This window comes from Peromyscus californicus, unplaced genomic scaffold (genome assembly GCF_007827085.1).
Source record: "Peromyscus californicus insignis strain IS unplaced genomic scaffold, ASM782708v3 Scaffold_18__1_contigs__length_77618521, whole genome shotgun sequence".
Lineage (NCBI taxonomy): Eukaryota > Metazoa > Chordata > Mammalia > Rodentia > Cricetidae > Peromyscus > Peromyscus californicus.
Genome location: NW_026294480.1, coordinates 37,303,113 through 37,316,594, shown reverse-complemented (window position 1 = coordinate 37,316,594; position 13,482 = coordinate 37,303,113). Strand labels below are relative to the sequence as shown.

The 13,482-nt window shown below is 44.4% G+C and overlaps 1 pseudogene; it reads right to left on the bottom strand.

Moving 5' to 3' along the window:
- Positions 1-1,142: 1,142 nt before the first annotated feature.
- Positions 1,143-1,237, bottom strand: LOC128113883 (uncharacterized; annotated as a pseudogene).
- Between the last annotated feature and the right edge of the window lie 12,245 nt (positions 1,238-13,482).

Sequence of the window (13,482 nt, the reverse complement as noted above, 5' to 3'; positions counted from 1 at the left end):
CTTTCCCACCTGGCCTCAAGAATGTCACTTTATTCACATTGCAGTGTGTCCAGGCATCCAGTGACCTTCTAATTCTCCTTTCTTGATGAAGCTACCACAAGTACTTTGAGTGTGTTACAAACGATTGATTGAATGATTGATTGTTGTTGTTGTTGTTAGTTGGGCGAAGTGAGTCCAAAGCTGGAGTGCCCTGACCAAGGCCAGCCACTTCCGAGGAAGATGCATTTTTTTTTTCACATGCAGCTGGACACACACTGCATGCTTCTGAAACTACTTCTCTTCATTCACTCAACCTCACTTGTCCCCCTGCCTCCTCCTTCATGTCTGTACCACCCCAAACAATCAGTTCTTCCACTCTCTGTTCACCACTGACAGCTTTGTGTGAATGTTTTTCAAGTGAAGATTCATTATCATTCTCTTTCAAGGCTAGCACCATCTCTAGCTATAAGGACCTTTTTCTAAGGGTGTGCTGAACATCTTCAAAATTTAGGGTCATCCTTCTTCTCCAAACACCTGCAAAACGCCTTTTAAAATGAGCCAGTTTCAGGGTATGGGTTTTCTTTACTTGAGCAAATGCATTCAGAATGTGTTATGCAGGTGTTTTGATGAGAACCCAGAAACACCTTGAGACACTGTACTTCTTTGAAATGTGAGAATTGAACATCATTGCTGTTCCAGGACAGGTCTTGTATATAGAGCTTTTAGTTTCTTTAATTTGCATTATCTCATTTATTTCTTAGAACTCGGTCATTTAGCAACAATGTGGTTTGCAGGTTAAGCGAAAGGAAACCAGAGGAAACCTACTGGAATTTGCACATTTACTTTTTAGTGCAGCCAGGACTAAAGCCAAGGTCCTGGCTTTATGTCCAATTTTCTCTTCCAGATTATCCTGCCATTCAGTGCAAAGGAGAGATTGGACAGTAAGATTGTTCCTGATCTGATACATGAGAAGTATCAGAGCTGGAAGGGACCAGTGCTACATCTAATCCAACTCCCTCCTTCTTAGACATCCCATAGATATAGCCAATGGGTGATGCAAAACACATGACTGAACACCTAGAAATATTACCCCTGCAAAAAAACAAACAACAAAAACAAAACAAAACAAAAAACCAACAAAAAACACCGTTTGGTAAATGTATAAAAACATAGAAAAGATTTGTGTGGTGTCTTTGTATAGATGCCATGCCAATCTTCTCTGTTTCATTCCAAATTTAGTATACATGCCATTAGGCAAGCTCAAGAATAATCTAAACTTAAGGTATTGCAATAGAAAACCGTGAAGTTCATCACATAGCAACGGCAAGTGTTGCTTTGGGAAACTCTTGGTAGTTACATGTATGTATGTATCCCTGTGTGGGTCATGGCTTAAATGGACTTTGCAGTGTGGACCGTGTTAGCAAAGCCAGGCATCCAGTGACCTTCTAATTCTCCTTTCTTGATGAAGCTACCACAAGTACTTTGAGTGTGTTACAAATGATTGATTGAATGATTGATTGATTGATTGTTGTTGTTAGTTGGGCTAAGTGAGTCCAAAGCTGGAGTGCCCTGACCAAGGCCAGCCACTTCCGAGGAAGATGCATTTTTTTTGGGAAGCTCGTTGGGAAGCCCCTAGTGCAGTGAAAAAAGCATTGCCGTCCAACTCCAAATACTTAATTTCAGTCTCTGTTCTGCAAGCAACCTCCTGTGCGATGTTGGCCAAGGACTCAACCCTTGCTCTCCTCCTTCCTTCTGCCTCACATGGGGTTCCATTTTTTTTTAATCTTTCAAATGAGTAGGTTAGACTAGATTCTCTTTGAGATTCCTTCCTCCAAGAGTTGACCATGCTAGTGATTCTTTTTTTGGTACAATTAAACACTAACGTCTTCCAAATGGGAAGGGGCGGGGGAGGTGGTGGAGCAGAAAGATAGGCACTAGCCAGGTGCAGTCACCTGACTTTCCCTGAAGCAGCTGCTGCCCCCCGTGCTCCTGCCTGCGGCTTGCCGTCATAATGGTGGCACCCCAAGACGCTGCCGCCACAAGGGTGTGAGTGATGATCTGCTTAAATCCAAGCTGGAGCCTGTGGACGGCAGTAGAGGTGAGGCGTGCCAAGCACATGCACCTGGTACCACACTTGGCACCGCGAGGTGCTCAGAAGCAGAGCTTAACGCCAAACGTGATATTTTGCAAAGGAAATGCAACTTAGATAGACCAAGTTGAAATTTAGAAACTGTGTGCATTCTATAGTCTAAGTGGCCCTGGAGTCATAGAAACATTTCTATTGGGGAAATTGGGGGGAAAAATAAAAACCCAGCGAACCAAAAAACAGAGAAAGAAACAAACTTCAGAAAATATGTGATGTGAACTTCTTTAGTTTGAGCTCTCCTTTGGTGTAGGTTAGCTCTTAGCTTCTGCAAAGAACAGGGACCTATTATCACTATTCACTCAATTGATGGATAAGATGCAAAGTTAATTTCATGGTGGAGAAACACCCGAGAGGCTGCTTGTTTTCTGTTAATATAGAAGACATCTTGACATGAGCAGATAGGCAATTGTGTGTGTGTGTGTGTGTGTGTGTGTGTGTGTGTGTGTGTGTGACACTCGCAGTGCACTGCAAACCACAAGACTGAACACCTTTATTCAAGAAGGTGTTATTATGAAACAGGAGAGCTGATAAGTGCATTAAACACATAAATTATTTATTGATTCTGGGACAGCCTACAACATGACAAGAAATGAAATATATTTGTGCAATATGCTCACACATGGAGAAATTGAGGGACTGTTTTTATTTTCTTAGGTGGAAACATCATGCCAGAAAACAGTCTGTCTTTGAAGAACAAAAGTACAAAGATGTTCCAACAATTGAAGGTTATAGTTTTGCAGAGTTGTTTATTATTCATCGCATTTGGAAACAGGGCATAGAGAAGATAATCATCTTCTCCAGCCTAGATCTCTTTAGCATGCTTCAATTTAACTGCAGCCGCTAGGTAAGACTTAATAAGATGTGTCTGTTGGCCTGCAGAAAAACCTGCTTGATCAGAGCCTTGCATGTCACTATGCAGATCAGAAGTGGGCTTGGTTGTTGAGAACTGTATTTTTTTTTAATTAAATGAATAATTGGAGTCACTTAAGTACTTGTAGAGGGCATTGACTGCCCAGGCAGCACAGAACCTGTCTAAGGTCCAGGTACATTATGGATATAGGCATGGAAAGGTCTGCATTTAAGCTCATAGCCTGTCTTCAGGTGGACTGTGGATGAGACAGTCTGGGGCGAGTGGGGTGGGTCTCACCACAACCCTGGTCAGGCAGGAAGCAATGTTGGACAGAGTTGTCAAGCTCTCTTTTTGTGGATGAGTGGTAAATTTTAAGCGGTGAATACCTTTCCAGTCATGGCCCACTGCGACCAAGCTAAACCGACGAGCCTAACGTGGGGAATTTGTCGTAGCAAATTCTTGTTACCCCATTCACTTTTCAAAAACCGAACAAAATTCAAAACAAAAATATAAAATGAACTCCCAATGAAGTCTCACCAACAGGAAAAACAAAATTCCCAGCCTGTACTAACCTAATGGCTTGCTATTTTTGGCTGTGGGCAGGGTTGGCCAGAGGTTCTTGGGCTGTTGGTCACCGTCACTGTGCATAGCAGTCTGACTGGAATTTTTGTGAGCTGGGAAAGGGCTGGTTATATTTGGCTTCTGGAAGGGAAGTCAGCAAGATAGACAGGCCTAGCTTTGGATCGCAGACTCTGAGCCAGCAGGAGGGGAAGCAGTCACCCCATTTCCAGTTGAGGAAGTGGGTGGAACGGCAGCTGAAACCTTTGGCAGGGGTCAGGTGAACACACTACATTGACAGAGGAGATTTTCCAGTCAATGAGACAGACTGCCTTTGGCTGACCCAGCCTCGGACTAGGGCCATGGCCCACTGAGCATGACCCAGCTATAGCACCCATGGGGCAGAAGCCATCAGACCTCTGTTATTCATTTATCCCACGGTGCTTGATTAAGTCTTCTCCTGGTCTTGCAGTCATGGGAGTTTCCACAACACTATTAATTCCTGATTTCTCTCACACCCTACTCTTTGTTACTAGAAGATGAGTGCATTGGCTTTCCTACATACTCCATACATCTTCCATACCCCAAGGACATTGTAAAAACTCATACATGGGGTAGGTTGCTTGCCTGCTCAAAGCACTGGGTTATGGGTTATATATAAGAACTATAAAAATTTCAGTTGTTTTATAAAAAGAATGGCACTCAAGTCATGGTGGGAAAACAAGGTTATTGTTTATGAACTTACCACTAAAATATGCATTTTGTAATGCTGATTTATTTACAGTTGGAGAAGCCACACAAGCATACAAAATGGTTTATTAGATATTCATTATATCTCCTTAGCTGATTTTTTTTATTAGAAGTGCCCATGGTGCCAATGGCAAGGTTGGCATTTTCAGGGACAGAATCTGTGCTTGAAATTCATCGATTTCTGAGAGGCAGTTTTGGTTTAGGGTATATTGATGATTTTTATAGAAGTGTTTTACCCCATTAAAAAGCTATAACTTAAACTGTGGTACAGGCCAGGCATACATTAGATGAAAAATGGTTTTGTGTAAGAGATTTCAAATTTGTCAGATCTGCATTAAAGAACTGGATTTTGAAATCAGTTCAAAGTTTGGATGAATTCTCCAGGTGGAAAAGACATTTTTTTTTTAGAATGGATCCCTCTGAAACAGTTTCCCCAGAGTTTTCATTTGAATACATTGCATTTAAGTGCAGCATTCTAGGAGCAGCTGGCGTGATGGAGGTGCCTCTGTTACTTTCCTGTTTCCTCTTTTCTGGGAAAAGGGTCCAACTTCCTCATCTATGACAGAGTGAGACAAGATAACCCAGAGCTTGGATCACTTACAATCATTCATTCATTCATTCATTCATTCAGGATTCACTACTTATTTATTGAGCTGTGGCATGAAAGCAATAACATGTGAAGCTCAATCTTTATTTTCTTGCAGACGACATCTTATGAAGGTAAAGACAGTGAATGACGGCGTTATTTCATGAATGAGAATACACTTCGGCCAGTCAAGGAGAGTGTGGAGATAGTAACTGGTGTGCTTAGTCATAGCAGCAACCTTGCCTGAGAACGTGGCATTGATGCTGAGGAAAAGCCACCTAAGAGAACAAGTAGAAGAACCTTCCAGGAGGAAGGCTAGCCTAGAAATGGAGCAATGCTCTTCCAAAACCCTGATAACTTGCTGAACCACCTTCTTGACCAGAAACTGGTGATGGGGCTGGAAAGGGAAGGGAATGTCCTCACACTGATGGCTTCCCACATTACCAACCCTTACAGACAATGAGCACAGAAGAAACACAGGGGAAGGACATAACTCCGCCCCCAAAAGGAGTTCATTTGCAGGAACCTTTCACTTTCGATGGAAACCAAGTCATTGTGCTCTTTGTTTAGAGTCCAAGGAGAAGCCAGATTTGATGCTCGAGACTCCTAACACTGATGGCCTGGCAGCTGAGTCTTCTTCCACCTGGCTCTCATTCGTGTTCTAACCAGCCCTGCTCTTTCACTTCATACCATCCACCCTAGTCTCCTAGAGACTTCCCATCTGGCAGAGAATAGACACACCCCATGTGTTCTCACCGTTCTTCCTAAGCAATGTCTGGTCCATCCAAATCTTAAGGTCCCTATGTATCTTCATGGACCATTTCCTGACTTGTCCAACCTTAGTTCTGGGAGGGTTATGTACATCAGTACTCTATGCCCCTGACTGCCTTCATGGGTCATCAGCTCAGAGGCATGCAGTCAAGGAAAGATGACGTTTCTCTCACTCAGTGCATACACTTAGGTGGGTTCCTACTTCCATCCTTAAGAGGCATCTCATGAAGATCTAAGAGTGTTCTGGGTTACTTATAACAATTACAACAGTATTGATTTGATAATGATATTTATTTTCAAGTATTAAAAGTTTTGCCCAAACTAAATTTATAGGACCCAAGCTGAAGTTCACACTTATCTACTTTAGAGCAGAGTTTGATTTGCAACTTGGTTCTCAACCTTGTTTCCCTGGCTATTCCAGGGTCTTAGGAATGTTTAGTAAAATTAGAGGGAGAGAGACAAAAAAAAAATCTCACACTAAAATTTCCATTTAGCTATGGCTGATAGACCACACAATGCCCTTCATTCAAGTGGACTGTCATTGGTCCTTCACTGAGTTTTGCAAACTTTTGAAAACCTCAACCAAAGAATGAATAAAGAAAATGTCATATATTTACACAATAGAATATTACCCAGCTGTTTTTAAAAGATGACATTATGAAATTTGCAGGCAAATGGATGGAACTAGAAAGAAATCATCCTGAGTGAGGTAACCCAGACCCAGAAAGACAAACATGTATGTATTCACTCATAAGTGGATATTAGCTGTTAAGTAAAGGATAATCATTCTACAATCCACAGACCTAGAGAGTTTAAGTAACAAGGAGAGCTCAAGGGGGCAATGCCTGAATCTCTCTGGGAAGGGAAATAGAATAGATTTTAGGTAGGTAGAAGGGGGTAGGTAGAGATGGGAATAGGAACAATAAGGTGGGGTGAGAAGGGATGGAGGGAGAGAATACAGGGAAAGATGAATAGAATTGGGGGGCATTTAGGGAGTGCTGTGGAAACTTAGTGAGGTGGAAACTCCTTATGATGTATGAGGGTGACCCTAGTGAGGACTCCTAGTAATGGAGGACATGGAACCTGAACTGGCCATCTTCTGTAACAAGGCAAGGCTTCTAGTGGTGGGACTCAGACACCAACCCAGCCACAAAACCTTCGACCTACAGTTTGTCTTGTGGGAGTGGCCAATTCAATGACTGGTCTAATTTGAAGCCCACACCAGGAGAGGTAGTCCATGCCCTACACTGCCTGGATGACCAGAAACTGGAGGCTGGAGATACCTAGGACAGAACCAAACATGACTGCCCGCACCCCAAATCAATGAAATGATTACTAATGGTCTTCTACTCTACTCATAGATAGGTGCCTAGCCCAGTCAACATCAGAGAGGCTTCCTCCTGTAGCTGATGGGAACGGAGGCAGAGACCCACAACCAACATTAGGGGAAGAGAGAACCCAGAGTGGAGGCCTCCATCAAGCCCCTCCCTTGGAGCTCGGAGCTCAGAGACCCTCACGGGAGAGAGGGAGGAGGAATTGAAGGAGCCAGGGGCTAGAGAACACTGGGAGAGACCGACTAAGCCGGGCTCCTGAGGGCTCACAGAGACTGATGTGGCACTCAAGGAGCCCGAGCCTGCATGGGTCTGCACTAGGTCTTCTGCATACATGTTGTTGGCTCGGTGATTTCGTGGGACTCCAGACAGTGGGAGTCGGGGTGTCTCTGATTCCTTCCTCTGCTCTCGGGGCCCTTTTCTTCCTACTGGGTTGTCTCATCCCACCTTGATGTGAGGGTTTGTGCCTGGTCTTATCGTATCTTGTTCTGTGTTCAGCTGATGTCCCTGGGAGGCCTGCTCTTTTCTGGGGCGGGGACATGGGGGAGTGGATCTGAGGGAGAGGGGAGGTGGGGGGGGTGACTGGGAAGAGTGGAGGGAGGGGAAACTGCTATTGGGATGTATTGTATGAAAGAAGAATGTAAAAAGAAAGGAAGGAAGGAAGAAAGGAGGGGAGGGAGGGAGGGAGAGAGGGAGAGAGGGAGAGGGAGAGAGGGAAGGAGAGAGAGAGAGAGAGAGAGAGAGAGAGAGAGAGAGAGAGAGAGAGAGAGAGAGAGAGAATGTCTTCCCATTCATGGCTAAGCTTCATCATTTTCCCCTTATGGTACTCCAACCACCTTGACCTTCTCTTCATTTTCAAGGCTTGTGTGTTCCTTCCTATCCCAGAGCCTCTGCATCTTCGTTTCCTCAGTCTGGAGACCTCGTGCCTATCCATCTTTCTACTCACATTTTAAACATCAGTTCAAGCATCAATTCTTTGGAGAATCCTAGTCCAAACTCTCAGCCCAGGGCAGGCCCCAATCCTGCACTCTCACAATCTCTGTAATGAGGACATTAATTGTGTAAATAGTTCTTTAACATCTGTGCTCCTCACTTGAACGTGAGTTCCAAGAGGGCTTGATAAATAGATACTTGTAAAAAGACAGAATAAACAGATTTTCCCAATGAGCCCATGAACACTTTGACGTACCAAGTAGATAGTAGATATTTAACGATTATTTATAAAATTGATATGAAGTTGAAGGCAGGAAACTTGTCTAATAATTTCTGTTTTCAAGATATGAGTTAATATGCAGTAGGAGTGTTTCACACATACGTACCTGTTACCTAAGTGTTTTGAACAACTTCACCAGTGTTAACCCAAAAAATGAGGAATTGGCTGGAATGTAGTTCTTACCAGTGCCTATGAATGTTTCCCAGTGTTAGCAAGAGTTACCACTATCTCTGCAAACACTTGTATCAGTCAAAGCAGGGTACCGGCCTATAATCAGTGGACCTGATGTTCCATAGTCTGGGAGGAACACGACTGTTGGAAGGGAACAGGATTACACAACCACATATCTGAAGAACAATGACAATTTCTAATCATTTGCCCCTTTTGTTTCCCTTACTACACTTGTTCCTCTATCCTCCCAACCAATCCAACTCTTGGATTCTCAAATGGGGTCACCATATGTGCCTCCAACCTGACTTGTATGAAGCCTTGTTTTATTAGTCACAATTAGTTGCAGGTGCAAAGACTGAGGGCACAACTAACTGTGTCTGGAATCACCTCCTCACATAGGCAATTAAACACTTGCACACTCAGAATTAGGTTCAAGTGGCTAATTGCACCCGGAAGTAGGTAATTGCAGGTGCAATTAGCTGCAAGTGCAATTTTTCACCCGAGACTAATTGCTCCCAAAGTAAGGAGATGGGGATTAGAAATTCAGCACCAAATGTATATGTGGTTATTGCAACCACCTGTGATTTTAATAGTCTCTCCCCCTCCTGACTTCAAGTGCAATGGCCTCCCTTTGGTCTTTATGAACAGTTAGATTGCTTGCTCCTTCTGTGGATTGCTCTATGGCAATCCCTTCTCCAATCGGGCCTTGTTTTTCTTGAGCAGACCTCTTTCTTCAGAACTCTCTTCTTGTTCTTTCTTCTGGAAACTCTGGCCATTTAGGAACCACGTGTTCTTGTACTGTTCAACTGTACCTAACGGAAGCTGCTTAGTGGGTGGTAACTTCCAATTAGGTCTTGACCACAGTTTCTTGAGAAGTGTCATTTGAATATGATGGATGAAAAGCTCTCCTCCCCACCCGAGACAAGGAGGAGGTGGACCTCCATCAAAGCCCCCAAAGACTTGTCTTCACTAGCGAGTTCAACTTGACACATTTATTTTTTCACGAGTGTTTCTCCTGTATCAGTAGTCCAATGAGGAAAACACTACACTACACACACACACACACACACACACACACACATTTATATAATTATAGCCTATATTAAATAACCATCATATAAATATCAATATACTTAGTGATTATAAAATTAAGGCATAAAAGTGAATTTGATGAGGGGGCGTGGCAGCTGCAGGAAAGCAAAGGGACAGAATTAGCGAATTGGAGCTTTTAGGATGGTACCCTGTTTGCGCCCAACATTTTCCTTTGTATGATTCCCTGCGTCATAAAGAGTGTGTGTGTGTGTGTGTGTGTGTGTGTGTGTGTGTGTGTATGTGCGCGCGCGCGCGTTAGGGGTAGGGGAGAGAGAAGGAGAGGGAGAGAAGTTGAGAATATCAGTCAGTCTTCGGAGTGCAGTGATGGTCTGGAGGTGGTCCTGGCAGGTGTGCAGCTGGCTGTACTCGGTGATTTTGTCACACACTGCAGTTCCTCTCCGCTCCCCTGGTGGATTCAATCCTTTCTACTCCCCTGCTGAGAGAGTTCAGGGCTGCCTGAAGCTGACCTCCTGGCTTCTGCAGCAAGCTGACTGACTCTTTGGCTTCCCTGCTTAGTCATCCTGGGGTGGAACTGGATCCCACTTGCTGAGTTGGTAGCAGCTTTTGCTGAATGCCAATCTGATGGCAGTCAACCCCTTTGAACTCCCTCTGGCTATTAAATCTGCCATTGTTTAGACTCCGAATTCCGCCCTGACTGGTAACAGGCAAGTGGGGCAGAGCGATGACAGGCAGAGGGGAAAGGAGGAGGGCAGAAAGGACTCCAGCTTGGCCTGGGCACCTGGCGACGCTTTCTTGCTCCCCAGACTGTCTCTCTTGTTCCAGGCTCCGGCTGTGGGCTGTGAAGGTCACTCGTGCTCACTGCCCACAGGAAGACGGTGTTTGCTAGAGGCAGAGCCAGGCTTCTTAATGGATTGATTGCCTCCTCAAGCATTTCCACTTGGCCAGGGGAACATTTGTTCCTTTACCCTTACCACCTTGCTCCATTGCATCGTAGGTCTCTAGGGAGGGCACATAAATATTAGGGGAAGTTGGATCATCTATCAGTGGTTTGGGTTTAGAAAAACATTATTTCTCTCTCTTTTTCTCAGGAAAACAAAAGCACGTCATGGGAAAGGCTGGAAACAGGGAAAAGAAAGTAACTTAAAAAAAAATCTAACACCTATCATTGTCACTAATAGCAGTTAATGTGTTTTCCCCACCCCCTCCTGTACAAATGTTTCATTCATTCATTCTTTAAAAATTAGCTCAATGCCTACTGTTGCAGAGGCTGGACATGGAACTCTAAACAGAAAGCAGTTCTAACTCCCGAGAGCTCATCTTTGTGTCTTGCGCACACACGTCTGTACGTTGTTTTTACTTGCTGTCTATCTTGTGAGCACGCTGCTTCTGCTACCTTTGTGCCCTTTATTCTGACGATTGCTCACTTTTCCAAGCAGATGAATCAGAAATCAATTAACTATACTACTCTTGACATGAGCTCCCGTTCCCTATGCCCCCCAATTTAAAAAAAAAAATGTTTTCTTTCTTTTTTTTTAGACAGGGTCTCATAAAGTCAAGGCTAGCCTCGAACTTACTGTGTGGTCTAGGAAGACATTGAACTCCCAATCTGCCTGCCTCCATCTCCCAGGTATTGAGATGTCAGGCATGTACCACCCTTCTTGGCTCTGTTTTCGTGATTTTAATTAATCCTGTGATAATGTGTTGACACATTAAATTTTTTTCTGTGGATTTTGGGTAATTTACTTCATAACTATATCTTTTCCAGCATCAGGCAAAACCTCTTGGTTACAAACAAAAGACTCTAAGTCGAGTTGATTCAACCAGAGGGGAGTGGACCAGAGGTTATCAGCAGCTTGCAGAATTGACAGAAAACTCCAGACTCAAGGTCAGAAAAGTAGCAGGAATTAGGGGATGGAGATCCAAAGTCTAGCCTATGTCTGTCTCTAGAAAGTCCGGGAGGACCTGCTGAAGTCTCCTCCTCCCTGTCTGGTGTCTAGACTCTGCTAGTTTTATGAGGAAGTCTAGCCTTCCTTCAGCCAGTATCTCATGCCCCTGAGAGTCCAAGTTTCAGCTGTGACCACTCTCTCGCCTGACTATGGGACATCAACCTGCTTCTGTGTCTAGGTGGGGTGATGTCCTCAGCCTTTCTGGTGGAAGAAGAGTTTCTGATTCTTACCCCAGAGGGAACATTTGGATTCTGGGTAGGAGAGAGAAGAAACCTCTCTCTCTCTCTCTCTCTCTCTCTCTCTCTCTCTCTCTCTCTCTCTAGTAATGTATTTGTTCCCTGTATGTAGGACAGCTGAGGGTGGGGACAACTAAAAAAGAGTTCATTATACATACCGGTCTTGGGTATAAATACCATTAGGTGTGTCAGGATACAAGGACCCAGGCATGCTCTGCATCTCACAGCCCTGGTGTACTAGCCTGCTAATGGGAAAAGAGGGCGATGTCCATAAGTATCATCTCAGTATGTGACTCACCCTGCGACCCACCAGTAGCAAACCTGAGCCAGTTGGGTCTCGAAGATCTGTCTGCTGAAAACATCCAAGTGACATCCCCACACTGGGCTGCTGTCTAATAAAGAATGCCAGAAGTCATTCCCTTTTCTGGGACAAAGACCCATTTAACAAAGGGTCATTGTAACATTCCTTTGGATACTGGGCTGTGCTCTGGAGTCATTGAGGACCTCAGTCTTTTGATTTAAGGCCGTTTGACAGTAAAGCACAGATCTGAATTTAGGGGCTATGCTCTACTCCTAGATTCCTAGGCCTGAGCCATGTGTTAGACTTTTTTTGGTTCTGTGTAAGGGCAGAATAATCCCCTGTCCCTGTGGAATGAGATAATGGGCATCCTCCCAGACAGTGCCAGGCAAGAGGACTGGCATGCAGCCCACTTTCTCTTTTAACAGGGTGGTATCCTCCTCTGGATTCCCATGAGGTCATGGGATTCAGAGTTCAAACTGGCTTGTGTTTTTAGTGCCTCATGTGAATCTGTCCCTTTATGTTAGAGGACCCTCACCAGCAGGACAAAGGACAACATGGACTCTCCCCAGACCCAAGTAACTTTTCTCAGACCCCTCTCTCTGGGGACCTTGAAGCATGCAGGGCACAATGCTAGCCTCTACCCTTAAAGAGGAATGGCTATCTCTCAGAGTGATTAACACTGGGGGTGAGAGAGGCAAGTGTCTCTCATTAGGGGTGGGGGCTGCATCCCACCTCACAGGATGGTGTACTTCTGCAGGGAGCTTTTCCTCCTGGCCCTGAAGGTTGTCAGTGTGCCACTCACTGGCCTGAAAAAAAATAAGGATGCACAGGCCTAGGATGGAGAGCAGTGTTGGCATTGGTTGAGCTAATATGTGTAGAGTCAGGTATTTGTGTGTGCGCTCATGATGTGAAATGATCTTGATTGTGCTGAAGCACCAATTTCCTTTTCATGGGGCACACGAGTCATCTCAGTATGAGAATTTGACACCAGGCTTTTGGGGCTCTCACTTCCTCATCGTCCAGGGCATGGTTGAGGGGGCTCTTTGTGCTTCACTAGGCATTTTGAAATCTAGGGCATTACTAGGGATGCAGGCGATGCCTATCATATACTAGGGGTACCTGGTGACAACTCCTGATGTCTTAGGCCCCCTCTTTTCCCAGGGAGTCCTCTCTGTGGGATCAGGCTCTTTCTGGAACCTCCCTACATGCTCACCCAAGGCCTGTGACATCAGGAATTGGGCAGTTGGAACTGTCCCTGCTGGTGCACATGGTATGGGGCTGTGTCATCTGTAGTGGATTTAAAACCGATAAAAAAATTGACTGTAAGTCAGTTGGCTTTTTATTATCCCCAGGCCAGCAATTCCAAACAACGTCAGTGATAAAATAATCCTCTCCCCAAATCTTTTGTTGGTCCATGTACTGAACAACTGCTGGGGGTGACTGTTGAATTTTAATTATATATATTCATACATACATATGTGGATGTTTATATATATATAATTAGCATATTTTATTTTATTACTTATCTTTTAATGAATACTGTATCTGTGTGGAAGTTAATTAAGGGAAGTCCCACTAAGGAAGAGCAGCA